The 21,737-nt window shown below is 41.1% G+C and overlaps 1 protein-coding gene across 1 annotated transcript in view; it reads left to right on the top strand.

The window, feature by feature from the left end:
• PLPPR4 (phospholipid phosphatase related 4) overlaps positions 1-21,737 on the top strand; it is a 278,566-nt gene that overhangs the window by 111,429 nt on the left and 145,400 nt on the right. The gene's annotated exons all lie outside the window — the stretch shown is intronic.

The raw sequence follows: 21,737 nt of genomic DNA, 5'->3' as shown, positions 1-21,737 counted from the left end.
GGGTAAATCAGATACAAACCCTAAATAAACCTGTGCTCATCATCGGGTAGCTTTGCACAGAGCAGTCAGTCTTAACTTAAGAGGCAATGTGTAAAGTATTTGTGCAACACTTCAATCAGTAAAGCAGTGAAAGCATCACACAAAAGAATACCACAACCTTAGAAAAATAGAGCTTCATTTGTTGAACAAGACTGGAGTTATGAATTTTTAAAGAATAAACTTGAAATCTAGTGCTTAAAAGCATAAAGTGCCAACCATGACTATCTGGTTGCGCTAGAACCGTTCAAATCCAAAAGTTGAGTCTGATCATGATGGACCATGGGACAAATACAAGGACTAGCCTTGGCCCTCTGAAACAGTACCTTGGATAGCAGGTGTGTTGACGTTGAAGGCGATATGTGAGAAACAGAGGAGGAGATGTGCCGGCCTTGATGCTTAGGATGTAGGCACTGAGTGGGTTCCAAGACGCATGAAGTAAGAGATGCGTCGGGAATGGAAGCGATATGCCATGCCCTCAGCGATGCAATGGCCTTGATTCTCACAGCAGTGGCGATGCATCAATGGATATTTGTCGGTTCCGAGCAGCGCAACAATGGTGATGCATAGATCTTTGCAAAAACCACAGTTGATGGACTGAATGCAGAACAATGTCATACATTCACCCCAGTACAGGGATCTGGGCCTAAATCCATCGTTTTTTTGCACTCCACACCACCCCAGTTCAGACATGGCCATATGCAAATCAGTCTGACCCTGTGCCTCATGGGAACAGTCCAGCCCGAACTGCCAAGCCATGCCTTCCCTGGACCAGAAACAAGCTTCCGAGGACCGGTTTCTGACATTCCAACCGTCTTCAGCCGGCTTGCTTGAATCCAGTGGTGTGGAGAGCATGGGACTCACGTCTGAGCATAACCATCCCACTCGGGGTGACAATTGCAAAAACCACAGTTGATGGACAGAATGCAGAACAATGTCATACATTCACCCCAGTACAGAGATCTGGACCTAAATCCATCGTTTTTGTGCACTCCACACCACCCCAGTTCAGACATGGCCATATGCAAATCAGTCTGACCCTGTGCCTCATGGGAACAGTCCAGCCCGAACTGCCAAGCCATGCCTTCCCTGGACCAGAAACAAGCTTCCGAGGACCGGTTTCTGGCATTCCAGCCGTCTTCAGCCCGGGTGGGATGGGTATGCTCAGACGTGAGTCCCATGCTCTCCACACCACTGGATTCAAGCAAGCCGGGCTGAAGACGGCTGGAATGCCAGTAACCGGTCCTCGGAAGCTTGTTTCCGGTCCAGGGAAGACATGGCTTGGCAATTCGGGCTGGACTGTTCCCATGAGGCACAGGGTCAGACTGATTTGTATATGGCCATGTCTGAACTGGGGTGGCAGAGTGGGCTAAAGAACGGTGATGGATTAAACCCAGATCTTTTGACTGGGTGTGAGTGTTTGATTGATTCAGATGTTCCGTCCATCACCACCCCCTTTTGTACCGCTTTTGGCCGCCATAATTGTGGCAGGGTATGCTCAGACGAGAGTTCCTTGCTCACTTTGCCACTGGATTCAAGCAAGCCAGGCTGAAGACAGCTGGAATGCCAGAAATCAGTCCTCGGAAGCTTGTTTCCGGTCCAGGGAAGACATGGCTTGGCAGTTCAGGCTGGACTGTTCCCATGAGGCACAGGGTCAGACTGATTTGCATATGGCCATGTCTGAACTGGGGTGGCAGAGTGGGCTAAAGAACGGCGATGGATTAAACCCAGATCTTTTGACTAGATGTGAGTGTTTGATTGATTCAGATGCTCCGTCCACCACCACCCCCTTTTGTACTGCTTTTGGCCGCCATAAGTGTGGCAGGGTATGCTCAGACGTGAGTCCCTTGCTCACTTTGCCACTGGATTTAAGCAAGCCGGGCTGAAGACGGCTGGAATGCCAGAAACCGGTCCTCGGAAGCTTGTTTCCGGTCCAGGGAAGACATGGCTTGGCACTTCGGGCTGGACTGTTCCCATGAGGCACAGGGTCAGACTGATTTGCATATAGCCATGTCTGAACTGGGGTGGCAGAGTGGGCTAAGGAACGGTGATGGATTAAACCCAGATCTTTTGACTGGGTGTGAGTGTTTGATTGATTCAGATGCTCCGTCCATCACCACCCCCTTTTGTACCGCTAGATGCATAGATCTTGACAATTGCAGCACTTTATACCCACTTCTGAGGGACCAGAAATAGTTTGGCAACACTTAGCAGGGCAGAACTCCCAGATGGCAGAGTCCAGGAGCTGTAGATCGGTGTTTGGCAGTTTTTATTGTCCCTGAGACTTCAAACAGGAGGCAAGCTAGCAAGCCCTTAAAGTCACTTTGGTTCTGAGTTGGAGAGATGCAGGTCCAGTCCTTCTCACTCTCAGGTAAGGAGAGTAGCAGGACAGAACAGCAGAGCATGGGTCCAGCAGAGTGGCAGTCCAACAGAGTGGCAGTCCTTGTTGCAGCACAGCAGTCCTTCTTCCTGACAGTGTATCCACAGGAGTTGGTGGTGTCAGAGGTCCAGTATTTATATCCGGTTGTGCCTTTGAAGTGTGATAGGCTTCATAGAGAGCCCTTTGAAGTGCATAAAGTCCCTGCCCTTCCTGCCCTGGCTCCGGACACACTAGAGAGGGAGGGGATAATCAGCCCTTTATGTGTGGACAGAACACAGTCTTTTCAGGTGTGTCAGATCCTGCCTCCTATCCTGCCCAGGATAGCCCATCAGGCAGCGACGGCTCGTGGAGGGAGTTACGGTGGGGCAGGAGGGTGGGGAGGGGGAGGGGCAGGGCGGAGGTTGCTAAAAACCGGCATATGGATAATTGCAGGTAAGTAAACAATTTAATTAATAAAACGAATTTCGTAGTGCGCCTTGCATCGCAAAATGCAATGCAGTGCGAGCTACGAAATTCGTTTTATTAATTAAATTGTTTACTTACCTGCAATTATCCATATGCCGGTTTTTAGCAACCTCCGCCCTGCCCCTCCCCCTCCCCACCCTCCTGCCCCACCGTAACTCCCTCCACGAGCCGTCGCTGCCATCAGGATATGTATTGCCCATCAGTCACACCTAAGCTCTCTTTGTGTGTGGCTGTCTAAAGGGACTTCACCAAGACAAGCTATCACAACTCTAGATGGGTATTAAGAGAAAGGCAGAATGCACCAAATGTCTAAAGTAAGAAAATGGCAACATTCTAAAAGTTGAAAAACAGGGAAGTCCCACTGGTAACCCCCAAAGGTGGTTGGAGTTATATGGTAGGTGCCCAGAATCTTGTTTTTTTATACCAATACCAATCACACAATAATGTATTACCAAACGTACTGCGCAACTTATTCAGTTTAACATTAGCCAACCATTGTTGAAGAACTATCAGATACCATTAATACTTATAAGGCTCACACATTACCAATCTTTAGTCAGAATTGGAAAAAACAGGAAAATTGTTTTTAGAAAAATATAACATATGTATGTTTATTTCAGAATCACAAGTAAATCACAGCGATAACAATTAATTAAAAAAATCATACAGTATCGTGATTAAAAACATTAAGAATCGTTGCTATAGGCAATAAACAAACAATTTATACATTTATAAAATTAAAATGTTCACAAGAACAGGGGTCGACGCGGCGTTTCGGTTTTGGAAAAACAATTAAAACCTTCTTCAGGACCAAGTTCTAAAAAGAAACACACAGTTACTTTTTTGTGTTTACAGATTGTTTTTTTGAAACAAACACATAATCCTAAAACATTTCCTGTTGTCTAAAGATACATTTTAATTTAATAAATGTATAAATTGTTTGTTTATTGCCTATAGCAACGATTCTTAATGTTTTTAATCACTATACTGTATGATTTTTTTAATTAATTGTTATCGCTGTTATTTACTTGTGATTCTGAAATAAACATACATATGTTATATTTTTCTAAAAACAATTTTCCTGTTTTTTCCAATTCTGACTAAAGATTGGTAATGTGTGAGCCTTATAAGTATTAATGGTATCTGATAGTTCTTCAACAATGGTTGGCTAATGTTAAACTGAATAAGTTGCGCAGTACGTTTGGTAATACATTATTGTGTGATTGGTATTGGTATAAAAAAACAAGATTCTGGGCACCTACCATATAACTCCAACCACCTTTGGGGGTTACCAGTGGGACTTCCCTGTTTTTCAACTTTTCTCCAATGTCCCAGACTTGACAGATAAGGGGGCCTCCTTTATTTTCTTCAACTTTCTAAAAGTGCAATTTTCAAAATTAAAATTTAAAATCTAACTTCACAATAAGTTTGGATTTTATATTGTGATTCCAGAGACACCAATCCTGATGGTCCCATCCATTCCAATAGGAAATTACACTTATAAGATTTAATAAGGTAATCCCAATGTTAACATATGTGAGAGATAGGACTTGCAGTAGCTTTTCACTACTAGGACATGTAAAACATAAAAGTGTAAGTCATAGTTTTTGAATACATTATACTTTGCCCATGGGCTGTCCAGGGCCTATGTCGGGCTGACTTAAATGTATTAATAAGGAAGGTTTGCGCATGGCAATAGGGTTAACTTGCCAAGTCAACATGGCAGAGTAAAACTACACACACATGCTCTGCAATGGCAGGCATGAGAACATGCTTAAAGGGCTATTGAAGTTGGTGGCACAGTCAGTGCTGCAGGCCCTCTTGTAGCATTTAATTTGCATTCCCTGGGCACTTGTAGTGCAGTTTCCTAGGGACTTATAAGTAAATAAAATATGCCAACTGTGGATATTCCAATATTGAACATGTTTAAAGCAGTGAGGAAATGCACGTTAGCACTGGTTAGTAGTGGTAAAGTCCCCAGAGTCTTAATGTCAGCAAAAACAAATTTAGCATAGACCGGAGGTCTGAAAGCAAAAAGTCCAGGGAAACCATGCCAAAGATGCCAGGTCTAACACTGTTGTTTAGGAAAGATACTAGACCCACATATTAAAAGGGCTTCAGATGTAATTTAGATAATGAGCCCCAGGCTCATGCTCTCTAGGTCTCTTTCATAAATGGCGTCACCTGACCAGTGAGACCTGTCATGGACAGTAACAAGAAGATACAACAGCAGAGCTGTATGTAAAATTTGTTACAAGTTGAAGAGTGGAGGTGTTAGTCTTTTAGGCAGATTCTCAATAGGTGACTTTCTGGAAAGAATGCACATGGGGTAGAACCCCCCATCTGGAGGTCAACCTGGCCTAGTAGTTTGATCTGGACAAATCCTACTTAAGTCGGACCAAGACGGATTTGCATAAGGCCGGTCACTGTCCAAGGTGGCACTGTGGGCAAATGGAATGCTGCCCAGAGCTATCGCCAGTGACTGAGATTAATTTAACCCTTCCTTCCACCATCTTTTTCTTTTTGCAATATACACTCTAAGTGCATCGGGCATGCCTAGGTTCATTGAATTTTGTAAAGGTAGGATCAAATTATGCAGCAATGTTGACTAAATTATGCACAAGAAAAGGTAAATTATGCTGCATGATGTGGCACATTTTGTGATAGCATTATTTCATTATGTTTTCATTTGTGCACATGTTAACTTTGTCTGGACAAAAGTTTCGCCTCATTACTACCAGTTTAACATCCAAGTGCAGCAATAAGCAGGTTTAACAGGGAACTTTTTGAAAGAACCCTCCAATGCAATGCAATATATGTCGCTGCATTTTTATCCACTTTTCATCCACTTGAGCTAGAAACACATTCTTTTTGTTAAAAACTGCAAATTATGCAGCAGTTGATGGATTACATGGCAAAGGTGGCAAATCCATAACTATGCATGAAATGTCACAGCAGTAGAATCGTATATTACCAGTGGCCTTGGGTATGCCCAGATGTGGGTCTCATGGCCCTGGCCATTCCGTCCATCACCACCCCCTTTTGTACCGCTTTTGGCCGCCATAAGTGTGGCAGGGTATGCTCAGACGTGAGTCCCTTGCTCACTTTGCCACTGGATTCAAGCAAGCCGGGCTGAAGACGGCTGGAATGCCAGAAACCGGTCCTCGGAAGCTTATTTCCAGTCCAGGGAAGACATGGCTTGGCAATTCGGGCTGGACTGTTCCCATGAGGCACAGGGTCAGACTGATTTGCATATAGCCATGTTTGAACTGGGGTGGCAGAGTGGGCTAAAGAACGGTGATGGATTAAACCCAGATCTTTTGACTGGGCGTGAGTGTTTGATTGATTCAGATGCTCCGTTCATCACCACCCCCTTTTGTACCGCCCTGGCCATTCCCAGGCACGGTTCCTATGTTCAGTGTGCCAATAGTCACAAGCTATGCCTCCGTGTTGAGACCTAAGTAGGTGTTAACTGGTTTAGGGTTGCTTCTTTTCCCAACTGGAAGAGACCTGGCCAGGCAGTTCTGGCTGGACTGTTGCTATTGACGCTGGACCACAAATGAATTGCATAATGTAGATTTTTGTCTCAAATGGACCAGTGGGCAACAAAATGATGGTCTGAAATGTGGCCTGTAGTAGACACCAGTAGCTGAGATTCATTCAAGCATTCCTTTCACTACCATTCTGTTTCTGAGTAGACACGACAGGATTGCCTAGATGTGGGTCCAATGCTCACTGTGCGATAAAATTCAAGCTGTGCCTCATTGTTAAGACCTAAGTATGGTGAAACTGGTCTGGGGTTGCTCGAGTTTCTATCTGAATGAGGCCTAGTTGATTGGGCTGCATTGTTCCTATTGGAGCTTGACCAAGTCTGATTTACATTAAACTGTCTCTGTCTAGAATGACACAGTGGGTAAAAAAATAACAATCTGTGATTGCCAGTGGCTGAGGTTAATTCAAGCATTACTTTCATCATCTTGTTGTTTTTGCATAATTTTCAGTGTAATTACGATCAACACCTCTAATTTTCTTACAAAGGAGCTCACCATCTCTGGCAGCTGCACAACCACAGCTAGGATACCATCAGATTGGAGTCTAAAATGTGTAATAGGAATAAACAAGGCAGTAGACCTTTTCCATCCCAGCATCAGTTACAAAATCCCTGTATCCAATTTACAAAAGAGTTAAAGATGCACCTCTTTAAAGGACACTACATCATAACACAGTAAAGGAACACATCTGTCCACAGATCCCATCTATCTCTTGTATACTGTTAGCTTGTCTTTGACCCTAAACAGTGCTCTGCTGTCTTTTGTTTTCGTTCTCGCTATTAAAATGAAACATGCATACAAACAGACCTGTAAATAACTATGTCATTTTTTATGTGCATGTAGCAAATTTAGCACACAAGTATGTGTACCTGAATTTATATTTTCTTTTGTGAATGATGCTAATGTTGCTTCCTTCCCATACAGTAATCAAGCACTTTTGTGGTGTATGAAGGGTAATCCTGATAGAATCTGTACATTATCGTGAATGTTTCTGATGACCAACTGTGCATGATAAGAAGTGCGTGTCCTGCACGTTCTCTGCCATTGAATACGATGCACAATATAAACAAGAATAATTTCCAGGCACACACTGTAAAATTATATGTGAGTATTATAAAATGTTATATTGTGTAGTCTACAGACGTTGGGTCCTCATCAATGGTATGTGTCCTCTGGGGTCTGAGTCCCAAGGAACATAGTAACTGGCAAGGGCAGCTGGTTCCCTTTTAAAGGGGTGGTGCGAGTGAAGTGCCCCACCACTTCCCAAAATACAAAATAAAACACCTCCTTCCTCCAAAACCCCAAAGTAAAACAAGCTTCCCTCCAAAAGCCCAAAGTAAAATAACTCCTCCTTCCAAAAACCCAAAATTAAACAACCCCTCTATTCAAAAAGCAAAAAAAACAACTATAAAAACATTATAAATAAATAAAACAAATGGTACTTACCCACAACTGTACGTCCTCCTTGTGTTCCACTTCTGAATCTGCATCAGAGAAACACCTGGTTTGGATGGAGTGGGCTGGCTGGGCTCTCCTTCAGGCCCTGAAGGCCTGTGCTTGGTCTCCACACAAATGTCTAAGACAGTTGGGTGGGGAGCTTCAAAGTGGGCATGTCAATTTGGACAACGCAAAACAGTCGGCCAAAGTGGCATGCCTACTTCGAAGTGTCTGGTCAGCCACTGCTACAGTAGTCCATGCTGCCAATCAGCAGCAGAGGACAGGCCCCCATGACTCTGGGCTCGGGGTAGGCTGGCTACTGCGGATAGCTCATTCGTCAAAAATTAAATGACAATGAAATATTTGTATTGCAAATTAATTTGTTCCTGCGTGGCTTGCTGAGGGCGGGGTGCGACTCTCCATGTCCTCATGAAGAAACCACCGCTGGTAACTGTCAATGCAGTCCAGACACAACCGAGGGTGTATTGGAAGTGACAGGTTATAGGCCCGATTAAGAATCTGCCACTAAGTAAGGCGCTACTGTTTTCAGTGGCAATAGTATATTGGCTTTCATTATACACCCCCCACAACAATACCTGTATTTGGAGGACATCCATGATTTTTGGAAACAATCCTCAAATTATATTGTTACCTACTGAGAGAGGACGCTATCTGCCATCGTTCGCTATTCGTTCTGAAAATGGCAGACACGCTATGCTACCTTTTGCTACTGTCACTATATATATATGGTTGCAAGTACTTTTCTTTGTGTTAAAAGTAAGATTTTCAGATCAAAGTTTCGGGAAAGGTAAAAGGCGCAGCATAAAATACATTGAAACAAAGCTTTCTCTTTAGCAAACCAGCCTTCGATCAACGTGCTGAAATATTTATGAGAAACAGCCGGGCAATCAGCCATGGGTGTATAACCTGATTAATGCTAAACATTTACCTCGATTATTTATTATTTGTCGAATTTGTGTAACTGTGAGCCTATGTGTTTTCAAATCATTTGGTTAATTTCAAAAATATATACATAGCAAAGAACGAAACAAAAGCTGATTGAGTTGCTGTTAATGGTGGCTTAATCATTGTCCAAGGTTTTATTTATTTTTATTTATATATATTGTACATTAGGTCGAAGTTTATTTTATCACCCATTAAAAAGTTCTTTCCAATCAGAATTTAGTGATTAAAAAATGGCCGATATATATATTCACTTTCACATGAAAATATGTACATTCATAAAAAGCAATGCCGGGCTGTTCCACTGTATCGTCGATGGTTAAATTTGGACCGGAACTTATATCAATGCCCATTATTGAATACCAAGCTAAGCAGATGTTGACTTAAAAATAGTAAATCTATACTTCTCAATGAATGCTTACCTTTACAATATGCCAATGCTCTGAAGTTGTTTGTGTGTGGATATTGTTCTCCTCAATGTTGTTGTGGCATACAACCAATGCTGGCCCAGTTTTACAACTTAAAGCAATACTTTGCAAGATTAGATTTGCCTAATTTGTAGAAACTGAATCTAATATTCACTGCTGACCTTATCCTTAAAGCTTTCCTTCTGTGTAGTTGTGTCTGATTCCTGTCTTCAGTGGGAATTGCTCCTGAATATTCGACCCTGATTGACAAAGCCCTTTCCGTGAGTAGGTCTGTCTAGCTCTGGAAATAGGTGTGACTAACTCATGATTTTCCAGGACTTGAAAGTATTTATTTAAAGACATCATTCATAAAGCTTTTTTGTACTATCAAGCCAGCCGAATCTGGTCAATAAGAAAATAAGTACTTAGATAGAAGGTACTTTAAATATATTCTTAAATGTGTAGCCTAAAAGGTTTGATCATGAACAGAAATATTGCATGTGTGCATGTGGTCCTCATCTTAGTGAAGCTATGTTACTATACGTCTGGATAAGGCCAGCAGGTGCTTTTTTGTTGTCTTGTTCAGAGTACGAATTATGAATGGAAAAACAGGCATGTAGGTGGCACATATCTTTCAATTTATTTTCTGTGTAAAAGCTTCACTGCAATTTAAAGGCCCATTTCACAAATGCATTTTATAGTACATAAAGTAGTACTGCAGTAGTACTACTAACATACTACAAAATGCAATTCACAAACCTAGGAGTATAAATCTTCACCTCCACCTATCTTTTCTGCAGGGAGATCCTCACACATGTAAGTTTGCTACTGAGGCCCTCAGTATGATGTCAGGCGGACGCAAGTTGCGCAATCGGGAACGTACCGACCCTATTATTAGGATGTGAAAGCACATACTGTAATTCAACACTCCCATTTCTCTATGGGAGCTTGAGCTGCAGCCGTAAACCAGCCGAAGCACAAGCTCCCATAGAGAAATGGGAGTGTTTGTTGATCTCAGCATTGCGTATCATGCGGTAAAGGGATTAACAGAGGGGATGCAATAGGTGCTCCCGGCCTCCAACCGGAGGCCACTGTGACAAGCGGGCCCTGCTATGTGCCCCCTTAGTCACTTTTCGACAGGCTTTTCATGTAGGAAAGCCCGGCATGGAAAGCCTGTCAGAAACCAACATCATAATCCCCACTCCCCATGGCGTGAACGCAGTACATAGGGGATTATGAGCCGCCTCCAACTGGACCCGACGATTAAAATTTGATAGCCCTCATTGTAATAAGGCTGTCAGATTTGGAACCAACGTAAGTCCCCAGTAGATAGTTCAAAAGTGTACCCAGGGCCTGTAACCTAAATATTACTAGTGGGCTGCAACGCATATTGCGCCATCACTAAAGTGACAATGCAAAGCATGCTTCCAGGCCTGCCCCTGAAGCCTGGGTAGGCAGTTTTAAAACTGCCAATTGGACTTAGATAAATAAGCCTTTAGCAAGATCTAAACCTTCATTTATAATACTTATTAGTCACCCATAATGTATGCCCTAAAAACCATAGAGCAGGGTGCATGGTGTTTAAAAAGTAGGGCCTGTGTACCTATGTTTTACATACCCTGCCATAGGAAAGTCTCTAAAGTCTGTTTTTACTGTGGTACGGCTGGCTCTCCCTTAGAAACACACTGGTGTACTGTATTGCCTCATTTTAGGAAGAGCTAGAAAAATGGTTCAAGGACTAATTTTAATGGCAATGTGAACTCCAACTCAATGGTGAAGTCAGATTGTAGATTACTAATTTTCAAATGACATGTTTATCCAGTTTGCACTTTCCTACCTGAGCCAAATGTGCCTTACTGCCAGTGTTCAGTGTCATATGACTGTTGATGGCTCCCCTGTGGTGAAATGTGAATTTCTCCCACACACAAGACCAAGACACAAGACCAAAGGCCTTCATTGTGGGAAGATATTTTCCCCCTGACAGGTTAGCCTCCTGCACCATGCCCAGGAACTTAATTAGCTTCAAATGAGGCCTACCCTGTCATAAGCAGATATGGATCAATAACATAATATCGAGGCAACAAATATCATCACACAATTATTGAAAAATTAACATTGGTAATAAAAATATTGAGTACCTACACATAACTATAGAAGGCACTTATATTGAAAACAACATTTATATTTAAATTAAACTATTTTGCTTCACAAAAAAATACAGATAAACAATATTAATATAGTACACTTATAAAATATACACTAACCATTTATAAAACAGATTTAGATACCATAAATATTTAAATGAAACAAACATTACTAATTATTTTATTAACATAAATAAATGCAATATTAAATATATACAACTATATATAATACAAATGTAGAAACACATAAATTGGCATTTACCAAATAAGGATATATCTGACAAAACAAAATTAGAATTAGACTAAAACAACCAATAAAACTTTAATCAATAAAATAGCTTAACCAATTAAACAAACAACATAAAAAGCACAGTAATTAATTTCATTTAAAGCAAAAAATGACAAACATTTGAAGAGGAGGAAAGTCTCCCTACAAAAAAAGAAGACTTCAAAATATCCAACTCTACAACCACATATCCAAGTAGGTATTAATTATATTTAAAATAAAAAATATAATAATGCTAAACTGCAAAAAGATAATTTAGCAAATATTAGATTTCACCCTGTCCAACTTTTCTCCTTTTACACAGATTACCCAAACTGCTACTAAATACCATCTACAAAAACACATCCAACATTAGAGAATAAAGTAAGTATATTTAAATAATAATTTTATTATCTCCCCATCAGCAACGTCAAAAAATGCTAACACCTAAACCTCATCAAACATAGAAGAAGACATGTAATTATTATAATTTTCCTCTTCCAACAGAGAAGAAACCCCTGTTTCATGATCAAGCTTGCTGAAAGAAAATTTTCCAAAGCACACAAAACCTCTCTAAAACACATACAAGTGAATAGGGAGCATCTGGACTGGAAGTTTGGGCTGGACTGTTCCCATAGGGAGCAGGCCTAGATTGATTTGCATATGGTTAGGTCCAAACTGAAATGGTGTGGTGAGCAAATTAATTAGGGCCCAGACCTCTTTACTGATGATGAGTGTTTGGCATTGTTCAGCATTTCGTCCATCAATTGTTATCTTTGTATTGTGACCCCGAGTGGGTCGGGTATGTCCTGATGTGGGTCCGGTGCTCGCCATGGCACTGGATTCCAGCTAAGCTGGCTGATGATACCATAAGAGAGGTCCAAGGATGCTTAGTTCTGGTCCAGGGAACACCTGGACTGGCAGTTTGATTTTGACTGTTGCCATTGCGAGCAGGGTCAAGACTGATTTTCATTTTCATGTAGCTAGGTGCAAACTGAGATGGCGTGGTTAGCAAGCAAACAATTTCTTCAGGCCCACATCTCTGTACTGGGGGTGAGTGTTTGACATTGTTCAGCATCCCCTCCAATCAATTATTCTTTTTGCTTTTGTGACCTGAGTGTGATGGGAGTGCCCAGACGTTGGTCCCTTGCTCTCTATTCCACTGGATTAAAGCTATCCTGGCTGATAATGGATGATACCCTGAAACCGGCCCTGGGATACTTATTTTCGGTCCAGGGAGCACCTGGCCTGGCAGGTTGAGCTGGACTTTTCCCATTGCGATCAGTTTCAAGACTGATGTTCAGATAGGTAGGTCCAAACTGCGATGTATGGGGTGGTGAGCAAAAAAAACAATGCATTTAGGCCCAGATCTCTGTACTGAGTGAGTGTTTTGACATTGTTCAGCATTCCTTCCATAAATTGTTCTTTTGCATTTGTCACTCCAAGTGTGACAGGTATGCCCAGATGTGGGTCCCATGCTTACCATGCCACTGGATTCAAGCTATCCTGGGATGATGAGGGGTGATGTCCCAAAACCGGTCCTAGGATACTTTTTTCCGGTCCAGGGAGCAACTGACCTTGCAGGTCAGGCTGGACTGTTCCATTGAGAGCAGGGTTAAGACTGATTTCCATATGGATAGGCCCAAATTGGAATAGCATGGTGAGCAAAACAATGATGGATTTAGTCCCAGATCTCTAGACTGTGGATGAGTGTTTGAAATTGATCCGCATTCCGTCCACCGTTCTTTTTGCACTGAATCTCAGAATGGCACTTCTGGGTTGAGTGAAGGAATTTTCCAGTTCTGTTGGGAGGTTTACAGCTCTGGCATTCCCCTCGGCTGAGCACCAAGTAGAATGGCGGTGGGTCAGGAGTAGGGCCAATTCTCGAAAAAATGGTTGCAGTCCCTTATCTATTGCAAAAAACAGATAGGACTTTATACTGATCAATCACCTACATCATGCAGGCCTAAAAAGATATAAAGACATCTAATATCTATGCAAATGAGACTAGGAAGGTCATTCTTAACCTGTGTTGTTTGGATGAATGCAATTACACTACTGTTCCTATGGCAATTTCCTTGCTGGCCCGTGTATATGTATCGATGCACTGACTTGGTCTTGTAATGCCACTCCATTATTTTCTCAATATAATACGTTGTGTAGACTTTTTTTATGACATTTAAACCACTCTGTCTGTTTGATATTCATGACACTCTTTAACCGTTGAAGAGTGAGACTCATATTGCATTCTTTCCAAAGCGGATACAGACTATTCCACATGCAAGTGACTAACTGTGATGCTAGTGGTTATGCTGTAAAGTTGGAAAAAGCAAAAACCAAAATTTGAAGAAAAAAAAATTCTGAACAAAATGACTTTGAGGCCATTGCACAAGCTTACAACCTACAAGCTTTGGGTGAACACTGATAAAATAAGTTCATGCATGTCAATGAAACTGGATTGAGTTAGCCATTGTTGAGCATAGAGTTAGCCACGGACAATACATTCAATACCATAATATTATTGTTTTATAGATTTACAGTTCTGCAAGGAATCCATTACGCAATAGAATCTCAGCAATTGTAATAAGGTCCCCATTTCTAAAATTCTCTGATTACTAGCTTTATTGATGTTAGGCCCTATGTCAAAGAACAACTCCCCTTGAAATTTGCATGCATGTCATGCACTCAAGATAGGAATAGTGTCCTCAGTGTGGATTGTCTGATTCATCACCTATTAAAGGTTACAGGTCATCTCTCACCTTCAGCCCTTAGCTACATCTCTTTTTTAGCTCATGAAAAGTATTTGCCCAGATTCATAGTTAGCCAATTAAATCCCAGATGTCCTCTTGAAGTAAGTCTCTTGGATGTGGTGCTTTTTTGAGTAGTACATTCCATGATTCAAATTTGTGTCTCAAAGTGTGGTTTGAGGAAGAGTGTGGGAGCAAAGGCCAGATGAAAGGAGGCAAGAGAAGTAGAAGAGAGCTTGGCCAACAGATCAGAGTGTTGATTGTCCCTCTCAAGTTCATGTTAAAGCTTGCCCATAAACCTACTAGTACAATCATCTCTTAGTAACAACAATCAGCATGCCTACTAGCAGATCACCTCCTTTTTTCATTCTTTAACTCATTCTCTACGCATGATGGTACTATATCTTGTATTAAAGGTGGAGTATAAAACATTGAATTTGCGCAATCTGCCAAAAAGGATCTTGTAGATCTTTCATCTTTTTTAAATAAGTAGCCAACGGAATATAGGCAGAACATAATTTGGAAACTGCATACCATTGTACAAACATGGAAGTTGGAGCTATTGGCTGCATTTTGACCTTGAAGGAGCATCCTAGATGGAAGAAGCATCACCAACTCTTAAGCTATGGGTAGCTCCACACCCCATGGATTCTGCCCATGATGTTACCAACACTATGTGGCTAAATATGCACTAGTAAATTATGACTGGTAAGCAGGTCCTTCAACATGTTTCCAGAGTGCTTCCACCAGTTACAGGACACTAGTAGCCATTGTATGTCAATTTTGTGTCCTTAATTGCGACTCGCAATTAAGGAAATGCTACCCATTGATTTCTGTGGGCCTTAAGGTCCATAAGAGTCAATAGAAATTGCATGCGCAATTTATGAGTACCAAATAGGTGAAAGCAAAGTGCGCATGCAATTTCAAGGGTGCAAGGGTGCCAAAAGGGCACCCTGTTGCACCCCTGAAATGGCCATGTGACCACATGTTGCACACAGACATGCCCCAAGGGCATGTGTGTGTGTGTGTAACATGTAACTTTGAAAAATGCACTTTAGTGCATTTTTCAAAGTTTTCGCAAATTACCGTCCAGTTTCATTTGATGGTAATTTGCTACCCCTAATAGAGAAATCGCTATTTCAATTTGCATCATGCATTGCATCTAAGGAATCGCAATTTGCCATTCCTTAAATGGAATCGCAATTTAAGTAATCGTAAATTCTGTGATTCTTTCAATTGCAATTTTTGCATTTGAGAGGATGCATTGCAAATGCAAAAATATCGGTCGCAGAGGGGCAGATTCTGAGAATTTGCCCGTTTGCATATGTTTCTTTAGTTGAGGCATGGGGCCCTATATGTATATATTTCCTCTTAGATATTGTGATGTTCAATGTTCAATCTGGCAGGCCATATTCACAAATATATTTTGAGTCATAACCACATATTTATTGCCAAAAATAAATACTTTATGCCTGACAGGAAATAACAAAAGGATTTTTCGCCAGGGTAAATGGATTTGCTTCTACAGATTGCTCCAGAACAGATGTGAAAATCTGCAGAAGTGATTTCTATGGAAGCGGTGGAAATAGTTGTACCACGATGTGGTTTGTTTTTCCAGTTTGTGAACACACACAAATATGTATGTCTGTGAGTGTACACAAACTCTGAACTGACACCTTCCCACCATGGAAGTGATTGGAAAGTTAGCCCAGCCAGTAACACCACTTCCAGGATGGGAAGGAGAACCGATTCACCCCACAATTGGAGAGAGTGCAGGGGAAGGGATGTTTCCCTGAGGAGAAATGCTTTCTCAGTGAAGAAAATACAAATTCAAAAAATGTGCATGTGCACTGCAGGTGCCATTGCCCCTGTGCTGAAATCTACACTGAGGGCCTGATAATGAGTTCCTCGTAATATTCCAACACATGAATTAGCTCCTGTTTAACTATGGGTCAGAATTACGAAGGTATTTAACGCATCCAATAATTAATCCGATTTTTTTAATAACTCAAGCTTTGTTAAATCTTAGTAGGTCACAAGTGCCAATTTTAACAGGAGAAATTATTCGGTATTTACTGTATTTTGTGGATTATTGTGCACTCAACCAAAATGAGCATGTTATTTCTCATGGACCTATCATAGGAGTTATTTATCGCAACCAATTAATAACCACGTGGTATAGTTATGTATCAGGTGCAATAAATAACATCTTAGCTCGTAATCAGGCCCTAGGAAGATTTCTATAGAAAAGGCATAGGGTCCTGCTGGAGATGTAACAGTATATTTACATTAATAAACGTAATTCCCTGAGCCTGGTGCAGGTTGTCAGGTGCAATTCTAGGTGTGTTTGTGAATTGAAAAAAACACATACAAGTACTATCAGGAAGAGATGTAAATCGCTGCCTCTAATTCAGTGGGATTTGTTTGTGTGAAATGAGCCCAGTATTTGTCATACACTGGAAAGGAAATTTTGTTCTAGCAAAATCACATTGTATTCCTAGTTGAGATATGTTCAATCTTGCACCCAGTAAGAGCAGCATAGGGGTTCCCTTAATGGGCTGTCAGTTACTCCACATCCACTCTTTTATGGACTGGGAATGGCAGATTAGGATGGAAATGTTAAGGTCTTAACTCTGGTAAATATAAATGGTTAGGTCTAGTAGAGTGGTGAAATCACATGCCACAACTCGGTTATTGGATACAAAAAAGATCATGCAGGTAGTATTGCGTAGTCATTGAAAATTAAGGATGATATAGAAGAGCCCTACGTCATGTCACAGCAAAAAGTGCGTAAACCTAATCCTGTTCACTGTCATTCAGTGCATGTTTTAATAATGTTGGGGCAATGCCTGTCTCTGTGTGACACATTTGTTTTCTGGGAAGTGCAAGAGTATAAAATCTCTGAACTTGTTCTATCAAGGAATGCTACCAGAGTTATGTTATGTTATAAATCGATTTTTATGGTGCATCTTATGCCCCATGAGGGTAGCCATGCACTGGAACAGGAACCATGATAAGGCAGAGCTCTGGGTTGAAAAGCCAGCTCTTGAGGAAGTTATGAAGTGCAGGGGCAGTCCTGACGTGTTGTGGGAGTTCTTCCATGTTTTGGCAGCTATTTAGAGAAGGAGCTTCCTCCTGACTTGCTTCTGCAGATGTGAAGGACACGCGGGAGGGCTAGTGAGGCTGAGCATAGATTTCTGGTTGGATGGTACAGCTGAAGTCAGTTGTTGAGGTACGCATGTCTAGTGTTGTAGAGGGCTTTGTAGGTGCGGATGACCAGCTTGTACTGTTTCTGGATGGGTAACATTGTAGTTCTGTGAGGAGGGTAGTGATGTGAGTGCTTCAGGGGACTTCTAGGATGAGTCTGGTGGCAGTATTTTGGATGGTGTGGAGTATTTTAGTGAGCTGGTTGGAGATGTCAGCATAGAGTGCATTGCCAAATTCATGTCTGCTGATTATGAGGGCCTGGGTGACTGTGCGTTTTGTGTACGTGGAGGGGCATTTGAATATCTTGTGGAGCATTCTGGGAATGGGGAAGCAGAATGAGGTCACTGCGTTCACCTGTCTAGTCATAGAGAGGGCATGGGAATCACATCAAGGGCCGTTGCTTTATGTTTTTTGTGTTAGCCTGGATTGCAGTGTGTATGTACTTTCTGGTTCTGACATAACATTTTTGTCTAGTGCAGACATATTAATGTTACTTATGCACCATTAGGGCAACGATGATATATAATATTGATTTTCGTGGCAGTCGGGCACAACATTGACCCTGCCCTCCACCGGATCTTAACAATATAGAAAGATACAGCCGCTATGCTTGTTGAAACCTAATTTAAAAACAAATTAAGGGCAGCCATTATTAATTTCTCCATTAGGCAAATGAACGAATTTGCAATTAACATGATGGGATTCTGAGCTGGTAATGAGCCAGGATTTGGGTGGGGAGGCTGCGGCGAGGATGGAAGTCGGATAAATGTTTACACACGGATCTAGCTTTTATTTATCTTTTGTGACTAAAAGAGAACATAGCATCAAGTGTATTACCTGTCAATAATAGGCAGGAAAGAATATGTGTATATATATATATATATATATATATATATATATATATATATATATATATATATATATATATATATATATAAATTCCATCAACAAGATGCCCTTTTCGAAGCAGCCTCACACAAGAAGGTTAGTTCATAGCGCTTTTAATTCATGACAGTTACAGCTCTCATTCAGGAACAAAGATTCCAGGAAATAAATTAAAGTCCAAATGCCCTACACGTTTCATGTGCCTTCCGCACTTCCTCATGGGCTGGATACTACAAGGACGGCCAGAAAAAGCCCAGTTACATTCATCCGTGACTCCTGCCAAGTGGGCCCTGACAGTAGACTGCCTTCTGGTCTTCGTAGTACTGGGCTAATGCAATTCCAATGAATATGTTTGTCCGTGGCCGCTATACCTCATCAAAGACTCAGTGGGTTGGTAGCGCTGACCTGAGATGGGGGCTGCCTTTTTAAACCTGCCATAAACGTGACTTCTTGCTCCATAAACCCCGTGTAGATTGACACGTAGAATAGATTGGACCGTGGTACACCTCGGCGGGGCTGCTTACACGACCAGAAATGCCGCAATCAATTCCATCAACAAGATGCCCTTTTCGAAGCAGCCTCACACAAGAAAGTAAGTTCATAGCGCTTTTAATTCATGACAGTTACAGCGCTCATTCAGGAACAGAGATTCCAGGAAATAAATTAAAGTCCAAATGCACCAAAGCGTTTCGTGCGCCAGCGCCTTCCGCACTTCCTCATGGGCTGGATACAACAAGGACGGCCAGAAAAAGTACTGCATCAAAGTGCTTATGTACCGCTCTAGATTAAAGTCTAGTTGAAGCCTTATGAGTGGATGTGGGTGTAACTCCCGTAATCTGTGTAGTGTAAGCACATGGAATTACCCAAACATTCTTCCAGATTGTACAGAATTACACGAGAAGATTAATTCTACATTTAATGCTATTTTCTTAGCCAAAAATGACCCTCCTATCTAAAGTGGATGCAAGGATGCATTTTGCACTAAAAAATAGTGCTAAATGCAGCTGAACATGAACACAGTAGGATTTCTCTCCCAATTTACTAACTGCATTAAGAGCTAGTTTCTTAGTGCAAAATGCACCCTTGCATCCAAAATGGATGCGAGGATGCATTCTGCACATAGAAAATAATGTTAAAAGCAACTGAACATAAGCAGCAGCACAAGCAGCCACTCAGGCTCGCTAAATGTGCTCTCGTAGTAGGATTCTCCTCACAAATTACTTTTAATTACTCGAGTGGGTGTAATCACGTCATTATCAGTGATTCAACATCAAAGAGTAACACAGAATTAGCACAATGACTCTGATTACTCGAGCATAATTTAAATTACGCTCAGGCATACTTATAAGTTAAATGATGGTCGGAGCATTCATAGCATTGTGTATTTCATATTGACAAGGGCATGGCATAACATTTGCTAGACACACGCAAGTTGCCAGAGGAATATAGCCAAGAATGATTTTGTGTTGTTTATGAAGTACATATAATGTAAAACGGTCTGGCCCGGCACAAGTGATGTGCACTTTGTGATATCTTTTATTGTAGATATATGTTACCCTGTTCATGGACCTTATATGGGTGCCAAGAACTACTTGTGTATACAAGTGATAACTAAGTGCATCTCATCAGGCAATCAACATTTTTTTCACAATTAACTGTTCACTGGAAAGCAATAACTCCCTGTCAATGGCCAAAAAACATTATGCCTCTAGAAACCGTACTCGCCGTTTTCTGATGTAACAGCATTGGTTTCTGCTCTTATTTCTTTTTTAATTATTAAAATATGTTGCATATTATTTGCAGCCATGAAGGGCCTTGATTAGCATTGTAGAATAATCCAATTAAATGGTATTACATTGATTCAACTAATTGTCTTCTCTCCTTATGATACCAATGTAAGGTTTGAGAACGTGATGTACAAACTCAAATCAAGTTCAAGACAGTAGGCAAAGATGGACATGAGTATATTTTCCTAGATAGATATAGTTAACTGCAGAATTAGTCAATTGCGGATTTGAATATTTCTCCCAAGGAAGAGGTCAGCTACAGAAGCAGTTCTGATTTTATAAACCATTCTTCTGTGATCAATATTTTTCTTAATATTCACCACTGGTATTTACAAACTGGACTCTATGGAGACCAGCATCTTAGATAAAAGCAGGACTTTTGGATTACGAGCTCTTTATAGTATTTAAAATGGCTAGAATGTTTAGTCAGGCTGGTGAATAATGCAAGATTGCTAAAGATGCCACATACAGTCCGTTTGTTCCCACTGACAGCTGTGTTCACATCAGTGTCTCTTGTGATGCCTAGCCTCACGAAATAAATGCTACTGGTAGCCATAATTAATATTTAATTAGGGTGAGCTCTAATGTTTGTGTTTTTATGCTTTTTTTCTCCCATTTACCTCTGTAGATAACTGTTTCAGAGTATGCTGAATATGAAACCAATAGTACATATCACTAGTGACTATTTTCCTTGATACATCATTGTTTACCAACACAACATACTGGTAGGAGGAGTACTGCATTGCATTGCAAATGTGAGGAAGTGGCTCACCCATCAAACCAATAATCACCTGCTTCATTTAGAGATAAAGGAATGCGTGTTCTGTAGGCTGGGCCTGCGTCTATGGAATACTTCCACTGACAGCTCAACAGAATGGAGGAGGAAGAACACCCTATTAAGGGTGGACCGCGTAATGCCTTTTTCCTGTCTGTCACTGCAAAGAAAAACACCACACAGAGCAAAATCCCATGCTGTGGGGGTCATAGATTTTGTTTTTTTGTTTTGAGAAACATACTTCCACTTTGAGAGTTTGTTTCTAGAACCAAAATCCTTTTAAAGGTTTGGTGGACAGCCAGTATGGCAGTTCCTTCCTGTGAGAAACTGGATTATTGATTGAGGGCAGTGTGAGCCCTCGTCAGGCAAAAACCACCCTTTCTTTCAGGTTGAAACACAAATTGGCACTAAATCAACCTATGCTTTGCTTGGCATAAAAGAAGTCAGGTTTAACTTAGAGGCAATGTGTAAGTAATTATTTATGCAGGACACAAACTGTAATAAAGTGAAAACACAACACAAGAAAAAAAAAACACACCAATTTAGAAAAATAGAGTATGCTTTAATAAATGATTTGATGCCAAAATTATACAAATCCAATTAGCAAAACCAGAGGTATGTAATCTTAAAAATATAGATAAAAATACTGCCTGGAAGCACAAAGCACAAACTGTAGTTATCTGGTCGT

The sequence above is a fragment of the Lissotriton vulgaris genome, chromosome 1_1 (genome assembly GCF_964263255.1).
Source record: "Lissotriton vulgaris chromosome 1_1, aLisVul1.2, whole genome shotgun sequence".
Taxonomy (NCBI): Eukaryota; Metazoa; Chordata; class Amphibia; order Caudata; family Salamandridae; genus Lissotriton; species Lissotriton vulgaris.
Note: the sequence above shows the minus strand (reverse complement) of the source record. Positions and strands in the feature narration are given on the sequence as shown.